At 33.9% G+C, this 22,500-nt stretch overlaps 4 non-coding genes across 4 annotated transcripts in view; all 4 read right to left on the bottom strand.

Annotated features, from left to right (window-relative positions):
- Positions 1 to 5,774: 5,774 nt before the first annotated feature.
- Positions 5,775 to 9,745, bottom strand: LOC119562163. The gene has a single exon (XR_005221729.1). It is a non-coding gene; the product is annotated as a large subunit ribosomal RNA (ribosomal RNA).
- Positions 9,746 to 10,146: 401 nt separating this feature from the next.
- Positions 10,147 to 10,325, bottom strand: LOC119562152. The gene has a single exon (XR_005221719.1). It is a non-coding gene; the product is annotated as a 5.8S ribosomal RNA (ribosomal RNA).
- Positions 10,326 to 10,984: 659 nt separating this feature from the next.
- Positions 10,985 to 12,979, bottom strand: LOC119562150. Its single transcript, XR_005221717.1, has one exon. It is a non-coding gene; the product is annotated as a small subunit ribosomal RNA (ribosomal RNA).
- A 6,583-nt stretch (positions 12,980 to 19,562) lies between these two features.
- Positions 19,563 to 22,500, bottom strand: part of LOC119562165 — a 3,971-nt gene continuing 1,033 nt past the window's right edge. The window contains exon 1 of the ribosomal RNA XR_005221731.1: positions 19,563 to 22,500. This exon is cut by the window's right edge and continues 1,033 nt beyond it. This is a non-coding gene — a ribosomal RNA (large subunit ribosomal RNA).

Below are 22,500 nucleotides of genomic sequence, written 5' to 3' on the forward strand. Positions count from 1 at the left end.
TAATAATTTTCTTTATATTTGCATATTTCATTCTAAAATATCTTTTTTGTTCGACATACGTCATTATTGTATCCACACATGTACAATTTTTGTTTAACCAATATAAAATATTGAATTAAATCATTTGTATTTTGATGATAAATTTAAAATTTATCTGTATATATTCATATAAGACTCTTTGGTAATATATAATATAAAACCGAGCGCATATATGATATGTACGTTAGAAAAAATAATATATATATATATTATTTTCTTTTAATATAGGGACACCTCTTTTAATTTATCCCCGCAGGGAATTATCACATAACTCAGTATGTGATAATGGCAGACCAATATACATATATATCAAGATTATCAATACAAAATATATATCATTATTAGCCTGCCTCAATTGTAATTATTTATTTGGATTAACGATAAAGTTCGGAAACAATTTGTTATTCTATGTATAATAGAAACCTTGGCCTTTGTTTCAACATTATTATCTTTGGGCTTAAAATATTAACCGTGGAGCCAAGTCTCATATTCATAAATGAATAAAGAAACAAATTTGACGGATTAATATCTTCTCTACCGACAGACAGTATTTTGTCACGTCAATAGTAGATGGCCGGCCCATTGACCATCCTATAGTAGTTTTTGGACCCAATATCTTTAATTCGGGTATTTTCAATTGTCTTTGCCAATCAACCGTTTGGTACTCTCTCATATAATAAGAGAATACACATATAATTCCATTATATGGATATATCTTCATTATTTTATTTGCTACATCACCCTATAATAGTTTTTGAACCCGTCAACTTCAATTCGGGTATTTTCAATTGTCTTTGCCAACCATTTATATGGTATTCTCTATTATAATAAGAGAATACTAGTGTATATCCATTATATGGATATATCATCTTCATATTATTTGCTACACCACCCTATAGTAGTTTTTGAACCCATCATCTGCAATTCGGGTATTTTCAATTGTCTTTGCCAACCAACTATACGGTATTCTCTCTTATAATAAGAGAATACAAGTATATTTTCATTATATGGATATAATGCCATTTATTTTTCAATATCCATATAATTCATTTAGTTTTGTATGTACAAAACAAGTTTTCTTTATAGTATTGACAAAATCATATGTTTACGCATAACATAAGTTTTGACCAATACGAGGAGGGGCCCGCCAACGACCACCTCCCTATAGTAGTTTTTTACCCCACGCACTATTGCGTGCCTGTTTACAGTACTAGTGCCAGCTATCACTAGGTTTATATATCGTGTTTCAGTGATATATGGGTAAATTCTACCATTTATTCTTATGTATATGGCATTTCTATGCCATATTTATACAATCCATTCATATCTTAATGTATATTATTATATTATACATTATTATGCCTTATAGGTATTATACCTATAAGCCATATCCATACGATTCATTCACTAGTGCCGCCCCTCACTAGGTTTATAATTGTTATATCATTGATATACAATTTATTTCTATATATATGGCATTTATATGCCATATCCATACAATGCATTCACATTTCAATGTATATTTACTTGTTATACATTATTATGCCTTATAGGTATTATACCTATAAGCCATATCCATACGATTCACTTATATAAATATATGTATATTTTTCTATACATAATTTTTTTTTACTTTTGTATGGTTTTCTATGCATATCCATAGTTTATATGGATATGCTTGGCGTTCTATATAGTATTGACAAATTCATATGCATAACATAAGTTTTGACCAATACGAGGAGGGGCCCGCCAACGACCACCTCCCTATAGTAGTTTTTTACCCCACGCACTATTGCGTGCCTGTTTACAGTACTAGTGCCAGCTATCACTAGGTTTATATATCGTGTTTCAGTGATATATGGGTAAATTCTACCATTTATTCTTATGTATATGGCATTTCTATGCCATATTTATACAATCCATTCATATCTTAATGTATATTTATTATATTATACATTATTATGCCTTATAGGTATTATACCTATAAGCCATATCCATACGATTCATTCACTAGTGCCGCCCCTCACTAGGTTTATAATTGTTATATCATTGATATACAATTTATTTCTATATATATGGCATTTATATGCCATATCCATACAATGCATTCACATTTCAATGTATATTTACTTGTTATACATTATTATGCCTTATAGGTATTATACCTATAAGCCATATCCATACGATTCACTTATATAAATATATGTATATTTTTCTATACATAATTTTTTTTTACTTTTGTATGGTTTTCTATGCATATCCATAGTTTATATGGATATGCTTGGCGTTCTATATAGTATTGACAAATTCATATGCATAACATAAGTTTTGACCAATACGAGGAGGGGCCCGCCAACGACCACCTCCCTATAGTAGTTTTTTACCCCACGCACTATTGCGTGCCTGTTTACAGTACTAGTGCCAGCTATCACTAGGTTTATATATCGTGTTTCAGTGATATATGGGTAAATTCTACCATTTATTCTTATGTATATGGCATTTCTATGCCATATTTATACAATCCATTCATATCTTAATGTATATTTATTATATTATACATTATTATGCCTTATAGGTATTATACCTATAAGCCATATCCATACGATTCATTCACTAGTGCCGCCCCTCACTAGGTTTATAATTGTTATATCATTGATATACAATTTATTTCTATATATATGGCATTTATATGCCATATCCATACAATGCATTCACATTTCAATGTATATTTACTTGTTATACATTATTATGCCTTATAGGTATTATACCTATAAGCCATATCCATACGATTCACTTATATAAATATATGTATATTTTTCTATACATAATTTTTTTTTACTTTTGTATGGTTTTCTATGCATATCCATAGTTTATATGGATATGCTTGGCGTTCTATATAGTATTGACAAATTCATATGCATAACATAAGTTTTGACCAATACGAGGAGGGGCCCGCCAACGACCACCTCCCTATAGTAGTTTTTTACCCCACGCACTATTGCGTGCCTGTTTACAGTACTAGTGCCAGCTATCACTAGGTTTATATATCGTGTTTCAGTGATATATGGGTAAATTCTACCATTTATTCTTATGTATATGGCATTTCTATGCCATATTTATACAATCCATTCATATCTTAATGTATATTTATTATATTATACATTATTATGCCTTATAGGTATTATACCTATAAGCCATATCCATACGATTCATTCACTAGTGCCGCCCCTCACTAGGTTTATAATTGTTATATCATTGATATACAATTTATTTCTATATATATGGCATTTATATGCCATATCCATACAATGCATTCACATTTCAATGTATATTTACTTGTTATACATTATTATGCCTTATAGGTATTATACCTATAAGCCATATCCATACGATTCACTTATATAAATATATGTATATTTTTCTATACATAATTTTTTTTTACTTTTGTATGGATTTCTATGCATATCCATAGTTTATATGGATATGCTTGGCGTTCTATATAGTATTGACAAATTCATATGCATAACATAAGTTTTGACCAATACGAGGAGGGGCCCGCCAACGACCACCTCCCTATAGTAGTTTTTTACCCCACGCACTATTGCGTGCCTGTTTACAGTACTAGTGCCAGCTATCACTAGGTTTATATATCGTGTTTCAGTGATATATGGGTAAATTCTACCATTTATTCTTATGTATATGGCATTTCTATGCCATATTTATACAATCCATTCATATCTTAATGTATATTTATTATATTATACATTATTATGCCTTATAGGTATTATACCTATAAGCCATATCCATACGATTCATTCACTAGTGCCGCCCCTCACTAGGTTTATAATTGTTATATCATTGATATACAATTTATTTCTATATATATGGCATTTATATGCCATATCCATACAATGCATTCACATTTCAATGTATATTTACTTGTTATACATTATTATGCCTTATAGGTATTATACCTATAAGCCATATCCATACGATTCACTTATATAAATATATGTATATTTTTCTATACATAATTTTTTTTTACTTTTGTATGGATTTCTATGCATATCCATAGTTTATATGGATATGCTTGGCGTTCTATATAGTATTGACAAATTCATATGCATAACATAAGTTTTGACCAATACGAGGAGGGGCCCGCCAACGACCACCTCCCTATAGTAGTTTTTTACCCCACGCACTATTGCGTGCATGTTTACAGTACTAGTGCCAGCTATCATTAGGTTTATATATCGTGTTTCAGTGATATATGGGTAAATTCTACCATTTATTCTTATGTATGTATATGGCATTTCTATGCCATATTTATATAATTCATTCATATCTTAATTTATATTTATTATATTATACATTATTATGCCTTATAGGTATTATACCTATAAGCCATATCCATACGATTCATATACTAGTGCAGCCCCTCACTAGGTTTATATATCTCATTTTAATTATATATTGGTAAATTCTATTATTTATTCTTGTGTATATGGCACTTATATGCCGCCATATCTATAAAAATGCATTTATATTTCAATGTATATTTTCTATATTATACATTATTATGCCTTAAAAAGTTATTATACCTACCATAAGGCGATATCCATACGATTCATTTATATAAAAGATATATGTATAATTTTCTATACATAATTTTTTTTTATGAATATATGGGTTTCCTAAGCATATCCATATAATACATTTAGTTTTATATGGATTAGATTGGTCTTCTTTATTGTATTGCCAAACTCATATTGATAAAATAAGTTTTGAACAATAAGAGGATCAGCCGCCAACCAACCAACCACTGCTACCATTGGAGGAACATATACTTACTTTTTATATGTCCTCTTACTTGAATGGTCCTCTCTTTACTTGAAAATTTCATTACCATAGGAATCTATTTATACATGGAATATGATTTCCACTACTTTTTCGCGTCACTAATAATTAATATGACGATACAGACTTGCTACCATAACATAAGTCTTGAACAATAATAGGAGCAGCCGCCAACCAACCACCAACCAACCAACCACTGCTACCATTGATAGTAATTTTATATGTCCTCTTTAGTTGAATTTCAATACCATAGGAATATTTATACATGGAATATGTTTTGCCACTACTTTTTCGCGTCACTAATAATATGACGATACAGTCTTGCTACCATAACATAAGTTTTGAACAATAAGAGGAGCAGACACACCAACCAACCAACCGCGCTGCTACCATTATATATACTTATATTTATATAAGTCCTCTTTACTTGAATGGCCTCTTTACTTGAATTTCAATACCATAGGAATATTTATTTATACATGGAATATGTTTTGCCACTACTTTTTCGCGTCACTAATAATATGACGATATAGACTTGCTACCATAACATAAGTTTTGAACAATAAGAGGAGCAGACACCAACCAACCAACCGCTGCTACCATTGAATGAACCATATATACAAACTTTTATATATGTCCTCTTTACTTGAATTTTAATACCATAGGAATATTTATACATGGAATATGTTTGCCACTTTATCATCGCGTCACTAATAAGATGACGATACATTTTGTTTGTTCAATATTTACTTATATATTGATGTTTCCAATTTAGGTCTTTTATATTTCTTCTTCCCTACCTTACACACCACAAACAAAGTGGCGTGCGATGCTGCAAGCAAGCATAATGATTATGCCCGCTTGCAACATCTTTATTATCGAATCATCAAGCAAAGGATAAGCTTCAGTGGATCGCAGTATGGCAGCTGCTCAACCACTTACAACACCTTGCCTGTTACAAAAGTCGTTTACAATTGATTCTAGGCTTTGTCATTGTATTAAATAATGCTTTTATATGTAACTAGCGCGGCATCAGGTGATCAAAGATCCTCCCAATTTACTATGTTACAAATTACATTGGCATCACATCCATTGTCGTTTATAAAGTAAATTATAAACTTTAAATGGTTTAGAAGCCATACAATGCAAATTGCCCCTTATTTATCATTGCAGTCCAGCACGGATACGACCTTAGAGGCGTTCAGGCATAATCCAACGGACGTAGCGTCATACCACTGTTCGCTCGAACAAGTATTGTGCCATTGGTCCGTACCTGCGGTTCCTCTCGTACTACGCAGGAATGCTGTCGCAACAACGTTTTGTCATTAGTAGGGTAAAACTAACCTGTCTCACGACGGTCTAAACCCAGCTCACGTTCCCTTGCATGGGTGAACAATCCAACGCTTGGTGAATTTTGCTTCACAATGATAGGAAGAGCCGACATCGAAGGATCAAAAAGCGACGTCGCTATGAACGCTTGGCCGCCACAAGCCAGTTATCCCTATGGTAACTTTTCTGACACCTCTTGTTAAAAACTCTTTAAACCAAAAGGATCGATAGGCCGAGCTTTTGCTGTCCCTGTGTGTACTGAACACCGAGATCAAGTCAGCATTTGCCCTTTTGCTCTATGTGTGGTTTCTGTCCGCACTGAGCTGGCCTTGGGACACCTCCGTTATTATTTGAGAGATGTACCGCCCCAGTCAAACTCCCTACCTGGCAATGTCCTTGAATTGGATCATACCTGAGTAATTGGAGTTATACCAAATTTTCAAATCAAAAATACATAAATGCACCGTTTTATTAAAGAATTTGTTTGCGATTATATAACAAACTCGTGATACTTTGATCAAGAAGCTTGCATCAAAACCCAATACCATAAGATATAATAAATATATCCGTATAATGGCTAGGAAATGATACACGTTCCATTTAATCAAGTAAGTAAGGAAACAATAAGAGTAGTGGTATTTCATTGGCGATACCAAACCGAAGTCTAATATCTCCCACTTATTCTACACCTCTTATGTCTCCTTACACTGCCAGATTAGAGTCAAGCTCAAAAGGGTCTTCTTTCCCCGCTAATTATTCCAAGCCCGTTCCCTTGGCTGTGGTTTCGCTAGATAGTAGATAGGGACAGTAGGAATCTCGTTAATCCATTCATGCGCGTCACTAATTAGATGACGAGGCATTTGGCTACCTTAAGAGAGTCATAGTTACTCCCGCCGTTGACCCGCGCTTACTTGAATTTCTTCACTTTGACATTCAGAGCACTGGGCAGAAATCACATTGTGTCAACACCCGCTAGGGCCATCACAATGCTTTGTTTTAATTAGACAGTCGGATTCCCCAAGTCCGTGCCAGTTCTGAATTGATTGTTAATTGATAATCGTTATAATTAATAAGAACTAATTGGTTTAACCCAATTAGTATTCTTAAAAATTTTAGCAAGAAAGTTCCACAATTGGCTACGTAACTAAACTATCCGGGGAACAAGTGACCAACATAAATGCCAGACACTCTATTTACCCAGAACGAGCACATAAACCATGTTATTGTTTCCCAATCAAGCCCGACTATCTCAATCTTCAGAGCCAATCCTTATCCCGAAGTTACGGATCTAATTTGCCGACTTCCCTTACCTACATTATTCTATCGACTAGAGACTCTTCACCTTGGAGACCAGCTGCGGATATTGGTACGGCCTGTTGAGAAGTTTGCGTGTCCCCACCATAAATTTTCAAGGTCCGAGGAGAAAATATCGACACAACAGTATATGTCATGCTCTTCTAGCCCATCTACCATATCTCTCTGCGAAAGACTTCCATGGTAGTACGGCTATAAAACAGAAAAGAAAACTCTTCCGATATCTCTCGACGGCTTCTTTATGGTCGTTCCTGTTGCCAGGATGAGCACGAGGCCCATATTTAATAACAAACGGATACTCAACAGGTTACGGAATTGGAACCGTATTCCCTTTCGTTCAAAATTATTCAAGTATATTAATTAGCTTGATTTATATAATATAATTATATTTGTATGGCATTTGTGTTTTACTTGAAAATTTTCGGCTTTCGCCTTGAACTTAGGACCGACTAACTCGTGATCAACCACTGTTCACACGAAACCCTTCTCCACTTCAGTCCTCCAAGGTCTCATTCGATTATTTGCTACTACCACCAAGATCTGTACCAATGGCAGCTCCATGCAGGCTTACGCCAAACACTTCTACGCATACCATTGTACCTTCCTACTCACTAAAGTTTCAAAATTTATATCACAAGTAATATAAATCATCTACTTTAGCGGTAATGTATAGGTATACAACTTAAGCGCCATCCATTTTAAGGGCTAGTTGCTTCGGCAGGTGAGTTGTTACACACTCCTTAGCGGATTTCGACTTCCATGATCACCGTCCTGCTGTTTTAAGCAACCAACGCCTTTCATGGTATCTGCATGAGTTGTTAATTTGGGCACCGTAACATTACGTTTGGTTCATCCCACAGCGCCAGTTCTGCTTACCAAAAGTGGCCCACTGGGCACATTATATCATAACCTTGAACTTCATATCAAGAAAGTTAAGGTTCTTACCCATTTAAAGTTTGAGAATAGGTTAAGATCGTTTCGACCCTAAGGCCTCTAATCATTCGCTTTACCAGATAAGATTATTTTATATAACATTAAAATGCACCAGCTATCCTGAGGGAAACTTCGGAAGGAACCAGCTACTAGATGGTTCGATTGGTCTTTCGCCCCTATACTCAATTCTGACAATCGATTTGCACGTCAGAACTGTTTCGGTCTTCCATCAGGGTTTCCCCTGACTTCAACCTGATCAAGTATAGTTCACCATCTTTCGGGTCACAGCATATATGCTCAAGGTACGTTCCAGTTAGAGGCATAAATAATATAAATATCATTATACATAACTATATAGAACGCCCCGGGATTGTGTTAATTAGCTATAAATAGTTAAAAAACTAATCCCATTATTAGTCAAGTTAATTACGCTATTAGGTTTATATCCCAATAACTTGCACATATGTTAGACTCCTTGGTCCGTGTTTCAAGACGGGTCCCGAAGGTATCCTGAATCTTTCGCATTGTTAATCATACAAGTGCATATAATAAACACAAAAATCAATGATAATTATGCCATTATATAATTCCGAAAAATTAACGCACTGTATTCATATAAATCTATCAGCACTTTATCAAATTAATAACATTTATTCTGTGTTAAAATGCAAGCAAATTAATTTGAATAAACTATAAGTTATATTTTATGATAAATTTTGTATGCTAATAGATTACAATGTCCTTATATGGAAAAAATGCACACTATTATCATAATATTGTTTAAATATTACAATTTTAATGATGAATTTTCCATAACGGATATTCAGGTTCATCGGGCTTAACCTCTAAGCAGTTTCACGTACTGTTTAACTCTCTATTCAGAGTTCTTTTCAACTTTCCCTCACGGTACTTGTTTACTATCGGTCTCATGGTTATATTTAGTTTTAGATGGAGTTTACCACCCACTTAGTGCTGCACTATCAAGCAACACGACTCTTTGGAAACATCATCTAGTAATCATTAACGTTATACGGGCCTGGCACCCTCTATGGGTAAATGGCCTCATTTAAGAAGGACTTAAATCGTTAATTTCTCATACTAGAATATTGACGCTCCATACACTGCATCTCACATTTGCCATATAGACAAAGTGACTTAGTGCTGAACTGATTTCTTTTCGCTCGCCGCTACTAAGAAAATCCTGGTTAGTTTCTTTTCCTCCCCTAATTAATATGCTTAAATTCAGGGGGTAGTCCCATATGAGTTGAGGTTGTGTATAACTTTTTTTGCAATTAATTCTTTATATATAATGATAAAACATTTTATTAAATTCGTTATATATTTTATATATTTGTATGGCATTTGTTTGGTCTAACGAATCAACGAAGAATAATAATATTGTCAACGGCTTTCTATTTACTAATCTTTAATAAGAGACAATTCTAGATAAATTTTTTATGCTAGACATTTCTCAGTATTATTTGATTGAAAAAGAAAATATTTCTCTTCGTTTTTCACATTCAAATTATTTACTAATGTGAGATAATGTTTTTCATATATTTGTTAATATTATGAATAATATAATAATTAAATTATTATTATCCAATAATATACCATATGCTTATAAAATTTCATTATAAAATTTATATAAACAACTTAATTAGCATAGTCTTACAACCCTCAACCATATGTAGTCCAAGCAGCACTATAAAATTAATTAAAGTACATAACAGCATGGACTGCGATATGCGTTCAAAATGTCGATGTTCATGTGTCCTGCAGTTCACACGATGACGCACAGTTTGCTGCGTTCTTCATCGACCCATGAGCCGAGTGATCCACCGCTTAGAGTTTTATATATTGGTTTGGTAATTTTGTCATATATGTTTTTATTGAAAGAAATTAAAAATACACCATTTTACTGGCATATATCAATTCCTTCAATAAATTGATTTTTATACCTAAAACGAATGCTGCGAAATGTCTTAGTTTCATATAACCAATAATATATCAAGTATTTTTTAAATGGCATTTACGGTATTAATACTTTTTTTTAGCGATATATATTGAAATTTATATAAAACATTAACCTGTAATAATCAGGTACAACATTGTACATTTTAGGTTGTTGCATTATCCAATGTATGCGCATAACTGAGATGAACAATACATATCGCAACGCGTGTATATTATGGTCCATATACACACAGTGTTTTATTAATTAATTGCATTTAATATACAATATAATAATAATATTAAATAAATTTAATAATTTCGATTTGCTTGTTCGAATTTGTTATTTGTTTGCTTTTGCTTATTTATTTATCTCTTATTTAATGCAATAATATATTTATTATTACAATTATTATTTCGATTTGCTTGTTCGAAATTTTATATTTGATCTATAAAAGATCATATTTTTGGCAATTTATATTTTATTTGTATTACTATAATATATTATATTATTATAATAAAAACAAATTTTTTTATTAACGGTAAGGATATTAAACAATAATGATCCTTCCGCAGGTTCACCTACGGAAACCTTGTTACGACTTTTACTTCCTCTAAATAATCAAGTTCGGTCAACTTTTGCGAAACAACCGTAACACACAAGGCGTCACAGTGATCACGTCCGGAGACCTCACTAAATAATTCAATCGGTAGTAGCGACGGGCGGTGTGTACAAAGGGCAGGGACGTAATCAATGCGAGTTAATGACTCACACTTACTGGGAATTCCAAGTTCATGTGAACAGTTTCAGTTCACAATCCCAAGCATGAAAGTGGTTCAGCGGTTTACCCGGACCTCTCGGTCTAGGAAATACACGTTGATACTTTCATTGTAGCGCGCGTGCAGCCCAGGACATCTAAGGGCATCACAGACCTGTTATTGCTCAATCTCATTATTGCTAGACGCAATTTGTCCATTTAAGAAGCTAGTGTCCTTATAATGGGACAAACCAACAGGTACGGCTCCACTTATATAAACACATTCAAACACAATAAACATTTTACTGCCACCATGAATGAAGGCTATATAAGCTTCAACACCATAATCCTGAAGATATCTATTTAATATATTTGAGTCTCGTTCGTTATCGGAATTAACCAGACAAATCACTCCACGAACTAAGAACGGCCATGCACCACCACCCATAGATTCGAGAAAGAGCTATCAATCTGTCTTACACACTTATGTTCGGACCTGGTAAGTTTTCCCGTGTTGAGTCAAATTAAGCCGCAGGCTCCACTCCTGGTGGTGCCCTTCCGTCAATTCCTTTAAGTTTCAGCTTTGCAACCATACTTCCCCCGGAGCCCAAAAGCTTTGGTTTCCCGGGAAGCGACTGAGAGAGCCATAAAAGTAGCTACACCCAATTGCTAGCTGGCATCGTTTATGGTTAGAACTAGGGCGGTATCTGATCGCCTTCGAACCTCTAACTTTCGTTCTTGATTAATGAAAACATCTTTGGCAAATGCTTTCGCTTAAGTTAGTCTTACGACGGTCCAAGAATTTCACCTCTCGCGTCGTAATACTAATGCCCCCAAACTGCTTCTATTAATCATTACCTCTTGATCTGAAAACCAATGAAAGCAGAACAGAGGTCTTATTTCATTATCCCATGCACAGAATATTCAGGCATTTGAAGCCTGCTTTAAGCACTCTAATTTGTTCAAAGTAATTGTACCGGCCCACAATAACACTCGTTTAAGAGCACTAATGCAGGTTTTTAAATAGGAGGAACATATGAAAAAATACAAGTATCTAAGCACATGTAAGAACTCCACCGGTAATACGCTTACATACATAAAGGTATAGTACTAACCACAATTGTAAGTTGTACTACCCGTATGAAGCACAAGTTCAACTACGAACGTTTTAACCGCAACAACTTTAATATACGCTATTGGAGCTGGAATTACCGCGGCTGCTGGCACCAGACTTGCCCTCCAATTGGTCCTTGTTAAAGGATTTAAAGTGTACTCATTCCAATTACAGGGCCTCGGATATGAGTCCTGTATTGTTATTTTTCGTCACTACCTCCCCGAGCTGGGAGTGGGTAATTTACGCGCCTGCTGCCTTCCTTAGATGTGGTAGCCGTTTCTCAGGCTCCCTCTCCGGAATCGAACCCTGATTCCCCGTTACCCGTTGCAACCATGGTAGTCCTAGATACTACCATCAAAAGTTGATAGGGCAGACATTTGAAAGATCTGTCGTCGGTACAAGACCATACGATCTGCATGTTATCTAGAGTTCAACCAATATAACGATCTTGCGATCGCTTGGTTTTAGCCTAATAAAAGCACATGTCCCATAAGGTTCATGTTTTAATTGCATGTATTAGCTCTAGAATTACCACAGTTATCCAAGTAACTGTTAACGATCTAAGGAACCATAACTGATATAATGAGCCTTTTGCGGTTTCACTTTTAATTCGTGTGTACTTAGACATGCATGGCTTAATCTTTGAGACAAGCATATAACTACTGGCAGGATCAACCAGAATAATGTTTTTATTCATATTTCATTCATATTTTTGAATAGAAATTAGCAATATAAATTTTATAGATTGTTTTCTATCGAATACGGCCATTTTTATATAGCATTCGTATACGTTTGTTGTTTTCACAATATATACTTGTTCCGCCACTAATAATAACAAGTTTTTTAATTATTGATGTTAAAAACACAATATTTTTTTTCGTAATACGTAATAATTTTCTTTATATTTGCATATTTCATTCTAAAATATCTTTTTTGTTCGACATACGTCATTATTGTATCCACACATGTACAATTTTTGTTTAACCAATATAAAATATTGAATTAAATCATTTGTATTTTGATGATAAATTTAAAATTTATCTGTATATATTCATATAAGACTCTTTGGTAATATATAATATAAAACCGAGCGCATATATGATATGTACGTTAGAAAAAATAATATATATATATATTATTTTCTTTTAATATAGGGACACCTCTTTTAATTTATCCCCGCAGGGAATTATCACATAACTCAGTATGTGATAATGGCAGACCAATATACATATATATCAAGATTATCAATACAAAATATATATCATTATTAGCCTGCCTCAATTGTAATTATTTATTTGGATTAACGATAAAGTTCGGAAACAATTTGTTATTCTATGTATAATAGAAACCTTGGCCTTTGTTTCAACATTATTATCTTTGGGCTTAAAATATTAACCGTGGAGCCAAGTCTCATATTCATAAATGAATAAAGAAACAAATTTGACGGATTAATATCTTCTCTACCGACAGACAGTATTTTGTCACGTCAATAGTAGATGGCCGGCCCATTGACCATCCTATAGTAGTTTTTGGACCCAATATCTTTAATTCGGGTATTTTCAATTGTCTTTGCCAATCAACCGTTTGGTACTCTCTCATATAATAAGAGAATACACATATAATTCCATTATATGGATATATCTTCATTATTTTATTTGCTACATCACCCTATAATAGTTTTTGAACCCGTCAACTTCAATTCGGGTATTTTCAATTGTCTTTGCCAACCATTTATATGGTATTCTCTATTATAATAAGAGAATACTAGTGTATATCCATTATATGGATATATCATCTTCATATTATTTGCTACACCACCCTATAGTAGTTTTTGAACCCATCATCTGCAATTCGGGTATTTTCAATTGTCTTTGCCAACCAACTATACGGTATTCTCTCTTATAATAAGAGAATACAAGTATATTTTCATTATATGGATATAATGCCATTTATTTTTCAATATCCATATAATTCATTTAGTTTTGTATGTACAAAACAAGTTTTCTTTATAGTATTGACAAAATCATATGTTTACGCATAACATAAGTTTTGACCAATACGAGGAGGGGCCCGCCAACGACCACCTCCCTATAGTAGTTTTTTACCCCACGCACTACTGCGTGCCTGTTTACAGTACTAGTGCCAGCTATCACTAGGTTTATATATCATGTTTCAGTGATATATGGGTAAATTCTACCATTTATTCTTATGTATATGGCATTTCTATGCCATATTTATACAATCCATTCATATCTTAATGTATATTTATTATATTATACATTATTATGCCTTATAGGTATTATACCTATAAGCCATATCCATACGATTCATTCACTAGTGCCGCCCCTCACTAGGTTTATAATTGTTATATCATTGATATACAATTTATTTCTATATATATGGCATTTATATGCCATATCCATACAATGCATTCACATTTCAATGTATATTTACTTGTTATACATTATTATGCCTTATAGGTATTATACCTATAAGCCATATCCATACGATTCACTTATATAAATATATGTATATTTTTCTATACATAATTTTTTTTTACTTTTGTATGGATTTCTATGCATATCCATAGTTTATATGGATATGCTTGGCGTTCTATATAGTATTGACAAATTCATATGCATAACATAAGTTTTGACCAATACGAGGAGGGGCCCGCCAACGACCACCTCCCTATAGTAGTTTTTTACCCCACGCACTATTGCGTGCCTGTTTACAGTACTAGTGCCAGCTATCACTAGGTTTATATATCGTGTTTCAGTGATATATGGGTAAATTCTACCATTTATTCTTATGTATATGGCATTTCTATGCCATATTTATACAATCCATTCATATCTTAATGTATATTTATTATATTATACATTATTATGCCTTATAGGTATTATACCTATAAGCCATATCCATACGATTCATTCACTAGTGCCGCCCCTCACTAGGTTTATAATTGTTATATCATTGATATACAATTTATTTCTATATATATGGCATTTATATGCCATATCCATACAATGCATTCACATTTCAATGTATATTTACTTGTTATACATTATTATGCCTTATAGGTATTATACCTATAAGCCATATCCATACGATTCACTTATATAAATATATGTATATTTTTCTATACATAATTTTTTTTTACTTTTGTATGGATTTCTATGCATATCCATAGTTTATATGGATATGCTTGGCGTTCTATATAGTATTGACAAATTCATATGCATAACATAAGTTTTGACCAATACGAGGAGGGGCCCGCCAACGACCACCTCCCTATAGTAGTTTTTTACCCCACGCACTATTGCGTGCCTGTTTACAGTACTAGTGCCAGCTATCACTAGGTTTATATATCGTGTTTCAGTGATATATGGGTAAATTCTACCATTTATTCTTATGTATATGGCATTTCTATGCCATATTTATACAATCCATTCATATCTTAATGTATATTTATTATATTATACATTATTATGCCTTATAGGTATTATACCTATAAGCCATATCCATACGATTCATTCACTAGTGCCGCCCCTCACTAGGTTTATAATTGTTATATCATTGATATACAATTTATTTCTATATATATGGCATTTATATGCCATATCCATACAATGCATTCACATTTCAATGTATATTTACTTGTTATACATTATTATGCCTTATAGGTATTATACCTATAAGCCATATCCATACGATTCACTTATATAAATATATGTATATTTTTCTATACATAATTTTTTTTTACTTTTGTATGGTTTTCTATGCATATCCATAGTTTATATGGATATGCTTGGCGTTCTATATAGTATTGACAAATTCATATGCATAACATAAGTTTTGACCAATACGAGGAGGGGCCCGCCAACGACCACCTCCCTATAGTAGTTTTTTACCCCACGCACTATTGCGTGCCTGTTTACAGTACTAGTGCCAGCTATCACTAGGTTTATATATCGTGTTTCAGTGATATATGGGTAAATTCTACCATTTATTCTTATGTATATGGCATTTCTATGCCATATTTATACAATCCATTCATATCTTAATGTATATTTATTATATTATACATTATTATGCCTTATAGGTATTATACCTATAAGCCATATCCATACGATTCATTCACTAGTGCCGCCCCTCACTAGGTTTATAATTGTTATATCATTGATATACAATTTATTTCTATATATATGGCATTTATATGCCATATCCATACAATGCATTCACATTTCAATGTATATTTACTTGTTATACATTATTATGCCTTATAGGTATTATACCTATAAGCCATATCCATACGATTCACTTATATAAATATATGTATATTTTTCTATACATAATTTTTTTTTACTTTTGTATGGTTTTCTATGCATATCCATAGTTTATATGGATATGCTTGGCGTTCTATATAGTATTGACAAATTCATATGCATAACATAAGTTTTGACCAATACGAGGAGGGGCCCGCCAACGACCACCTCCCTATAGTAGTTTTTTACCCCACGCACTATTGCGTGCCTGTTTACAGTACTAGTGCCAGCTATCACTAGGTTTATATATCGTGTTTCAGTGATATATGGGTAAATTCTACCATTTATTCTTATGTATATGGCATTTCTATGCCATATTTATACAATCCATTCATATCTTAATGTATATTTATTATATTATACATTATTATGCCTTATAGGTATTATACCTATAAGCCATATCCATACGATTCATTCACTAGTGCCGCCCCTCACTAGGTTTATAATTGTTATATCATTGATATACAATTTATTTCTATATATATGGCATTTATATGCCATATCCATACAATGCATTCACATTTCAATGTATATTTACTTGTTATACATTATTATGCCTTATAGGTATTATACCTATAAGCCATATCCATACGATTCACTTATATAAATATATGTATATTTTTCTATACATAATTTTTTTTTACTTTTGTATGGATTTCTATGCATATCCATAGTTTATATGGATATGCTTGGCGTTCTATATAGTATTGACAAATTCATATGCATAACATAAGTTTTGACCAATACGAGGAGGGGCCCGCCAACGACCACCTCCCTATAGTAGTTTTTTACCCCACGCACTATTGCGTGCCTGTTTACAGTACTAGTGCCAGCTATCACTAGGTTTATATATCGTGTTTCAGTGATATATGGGTAAATTCTACCATTTATTCTTATGTATATGGCATTTCTATGCCATATTTATACAATCCATTCATATCTTAATGTATATTTATTATATTATACATTATTATGCCTTATAGGTATTATACCTATAAGCCATATCCATACGATTCATTCACTAGTGCCGCCCCTCACTAGGTTTATAATTGTTATATCATTGATATACAATTTATTTCTATATATATGGCATTTATATGCCATATCCATACAATGCATTCACATTTCAATGTATATTTACTTGTTATACATTATTATGCCTTATAGGTATTATACCTATAAGCCATATCCATACGATTCACTTATATAAATATATGTATATTTTTCTATACATAATTTTTTTTTACTTTTGTATGGATTTCTATGCATATCCATAGTTTATATGGATATGCTTGGCGTTCTATATAGTATTGACAAATTCATATGCATAACATAAGTTTTGACCAATACGAGGAGGGGCCCGCCAACGACCACCTCCCTATAGTAGTTTTTTACCCCACGCACTATTGCGTGCATGTTTACAGTACTAGTGCCAGCTATCATTAGGTTTATATATCGTGTTTCAGTGATATATGGGTAAATTCTACCATTTATTCTTATGTATGTATATGGCATTTCTATGCCATATTTATATAATTCATTCATATCTTAATTTATATTTATTATATTATACATTATTATGCCTTATAGGTATTATACCTATAAGCCATATCCATACGATTCATATACTAGTGCAGCCCCTCACTAGGTTTATATATCTCATTTTAATTATATATTGGTAAATTCTATTATTTATTCTTGTGTATATGGCACTTATATGCCGCCATATCTATAAAAATGCATTTATATTTCAATGTATATTTTCTATATTATACATTATTATGCCTTAAAAAGTTATTATACCTACCATAAGGCGATATCCATACGATTCATTTATATAAAAGATATATGTATAATTTTCTATACATAATTTTTTTTTATGAATATATGGGTTTCCTAAGCATATCCATATAATACATTTAGTTTTATATGGATTAGATTGGTCTTCTTTATTGTATTGCCAAACTCATATTGATAAAATAAGTTTTGAACAATAAGAGGATCAGCCGCCAACCAACCAACCACTGCTACCATTGGAGGAACATATACTTACTTTTTATATGTCCTCTTACTTGAATGGTCCTCTCTTTACTTGAAAATTTCATTACCATAGGAATCTATTTATACATGGAATATGATTTCCACTACTTTTTCGCGTCACTAATAATTAATATGACGATACAGACTTGCTACCATAACATAAGTCTTGAACAATAATAGGAGCAGCCGCCAACCAACCACCAACCAACCAACCACTGCTACCATTGATAGTAATTTTATATGTCCTCTTTAGTTGAATTTCAATACCATAGGAATATTTATACATGGAATATGTTTTGCCACTACTTTTTCGCGTCACTAATAATATGACGATACAGTCTTGCTACCATAACATAAGTTTTGAACAATAAGAGGAGCAGACACACCAACCAACCAACCGCGCTGCTACCATTATATATACTTATATTTATATAAGTCCTCTTTACTTGAATGGCCTCTTTACTTGAATTTCAATACCATAGGAATATTTATTTATACATGGAATATGTTTTGCCACTACTTTTTCGCGTCACTAATAATATGACGATATAGACTTGCTACCATAACATAAGTTTTGAACAATAAGAGGAGCAGACACCAACCAACCAACCGCTGCTACCATTGAATGAACCATATATACAAACTTTTATATATGTCCTCTTTACTTGAATTTTAATACCATAGGAATATTTATACATGGAATATGTTTGCCACTTTATCATCGCGTCACTAATAAGATGACGATACATTTTGTTTGTTCAATATTTACTTATATATTGATGTTTCCAATTTAGGTCTTTTATATTTCTTCTTCCCTACCTTACACACCACAAACAAAGTGGCGTGCGATGCTGCAAGCAAGCATAATGATTATGCCCGCTTGCAACATCTTTATTATCGAATCATCAAGCAAAGGATAAGCTTCAGTGGATCGCAGTATGGCAGCTGCTCAACCACTTACAACACCTTGCCTGTTACAAAAGTCGTTTACAATTGATTCTAGGCTTTGTCATTGTATTAAATAATGCTTTTATATGTAACTAGCGCGGCATCAGGTGATCAAAGATCCTCCCAATTTACTATGTTACAAATTACATTGGCATCACATCCATTGTCGTTTATAAAGTAAATTATAAACTTTAAATGGTTTAGAAGCCATACAATGCAAATTGCCCCTTATTTATCATTGCAGTCCAGCACGGATACGACCTTAGAGGCGTTCAGGCATAATCCAACGGACGTAGCGTCATACCACTGTTCGCTCGAACAAGTATTGTGCCATTGGTCCGTACCTGCGGTTCCTCTCGTACTACGCAGGAATGCTGTCGCAACAACGTTTTGTCATTAGTAGGGTAAAACTAACCTGTCTCACGACGGTCTAAACCCAGCTCACGTTCCCTTGCATGGGTGAACAATCCAACGCTTGGTGAATTTTGCTTCACAATGATAGGAAGAGCCGACATCGAAGGATCAAAAAGCGACGTCGCTATGAACGCTTGGCCGCCACAAGCCAGTTATCCCTATGGTAACTTTTCTGACACCTCTTGTTAAAAACTCTTTAAACCAAAAGGATCGATAGGCCGAGCTTTTGCTGTCCCTGTGTGTACTGAACACCGAGATCAAGTCAGCATTTGCCCTTTTGCTCTATGTGTGGTTTCTGTCCGCACTGAGCTGGCCTTGGGACACCTCCGTTATTATTTGAGAGATGTACCGCCCCAGTCAAACTCCCTACCTGGCAATGTCCTTGAATTGGATCATACCTGAGTAATTGGAGTTATACCAAATTTTCAAATCAAAAATACATAAATGCACCGTTTTATTAAAGAATTTGTTTGCGATTATATAACAAACTCGTGATACTTTGATCAAGAAGCTTGCATCAAAACCCAATACCATAAGATATAATAAATATATCCGTATAATGGCTAGGAAATGATACACGTTCCATTTAATCAAGTAAGTAAGGAAACAATAAGAGTAGTGGTATTTCATTGGCGATACCAAACCGAAGTCTAATATCTCCCACTTATTCTACACCTCTTATGTCTCCTTACACTGCCAGATTAGAGTCAAGCTCAAAAGGGTCTTCTTTCCCCGCTAATTATTCCAAGCCCGTTCCCTTGGCTGTGGTTTCGCTAGATAGTAGATAGGGACAGTAGGAATCTCGTTAATCCATTCATGCGCGTCACTAATTAGATGACGAGGCATTTGGCTACCTTAAGAGAGTCATAGTTACTCCCGCCGTTGACCCGCGCTTACTTGAATTTCTTCACTTTGACATTCAGAGCACTGGGCAGAAATCACATTGTGTCAACACCCGCTAGGGCCATCACAATGCTTTGTTTTAATTAGACAGTCGGATTCCCCAAGTCCGTGCCAGTTCTGAATTGATTGTTAATTGATAATCGTTATAATTAATAAGAACTAATTGGTTTAACCCAATTAGTATTCTTAAAAATTTTAGCAAGAAAGTTCCACAATTGGCTACGTAACTAAACTATCCGGGGAACAAGTGACCAACATAAATGCCAGACACTCTATTTACCCAGAACGAGCACATAAACCATGTTATTGTTTCCCAATCAAGCCCGACTATCTCAATCTTCAGAGCCAATCCTTATCCCGAAGTTACGGATCTAATTTGCCGACTTCCCTTACCTACATTATTCTATCGACTAGAGACTCTTCACCTTGGAGACCAGCTGCGGATATTGGTACGGCCTGTTGAGAAGTTTGCGTGTCCCCACCATAAATTTTCAAGGTCCGAGGAGAAAATATCGACACAACAGTATATGTCATGCTCTTCTAGCCCATCTACCATATCTCTCTGCGAAAGACTTCCATGGTAGTACGGCTATAAAACAGAAAAGAAAACTCTTCCGATATCTCTCGACGGCTTCTTTATGGTCGTTCCTGTTGCCAGGATGAGCACGAGGCCCATATTTAATAACAAACGGATACTCAACAGGTTACGGAATTGGAACCGTATTCCCTTTCGTTCAAAATTATTCAAGTATATTAATTAGCTTGATTTATATAATATAATTATATTTGTATGGCATTTGTGTTTTACTTGAAAATTTTCGGCTTTCGCCTTGAACTTAGGACCGACTAACTCGTGATCAACCACTGTTCACACGAAACCCTTCTCCACTTCAGTCCTCCAAGGTCTCATTCGATTATTTGCTACTACCACCAAGATCTGTACCAATGGCAGCTCCATGCAGGCTTACGCCAAACACTTCTACGCATACCATTGTACCTTCCTACTCACTAAAGTTTCAAAATTTATATCACAAGTAATATAAATCATCTACTTTAGCGGTAATGTATAGGTATACAACTTAAGCGCCATCCATTTTAAGGGCTAGTTGCTTCGGCAGGTGAGTTGTTACACACTCCTTAGCGGATTTCGACTTCCATGATCACCGTCCTGCTGTTTTAAGCAACCAACGCCTTTCATGGTATCTGCATGAGTTGTTAATTTGGGCACCGTAACATTACGTTTGGTTCATCCCACAGCGCCAGTTCTGCTTACCAAAAGTGGCCCACTGGGCACATTATATCATAACCTTGAACTTCATATCAAGAAAGTTAAGGTTCTTACCCATTTAAAGTTTGAGAATAGGTTAAGATCGTTTCGACCCTAAGGCCTCTAATCATTCGCTTTACCAGATAAGATTATTTTATATAACATTAAAATGCACCAGCTATCCTGAGGGAAACTTCGGAAGGAACCAGCTACTAGATGGTTCGATTGGTCTTTCGCCCCTATACTCAATTCTGACAATCGATTTGCACGTCAGAACTGTTTCGGTCTTCCATCAGGGTTTCC

The sequence above is a fragment of the Drosophila subpulchrella genome, unplaced genomic scaffold (assembly GCF_014743375.2).
Source record: "Drosophila subpulchrella strain 33 F10 #4 breed RU33 unplaced genomic scaffold, RU_Dsub_v1.1 Primary Assembly Seq394, whole genome shotgun sequence".
NCBI classification, from domain to species: Eukaryota; Metazoa; Arthropoda; class Insecta; order Diptera; family Drosophilidae; genus Drosophila; species Drosophila subpulchrella.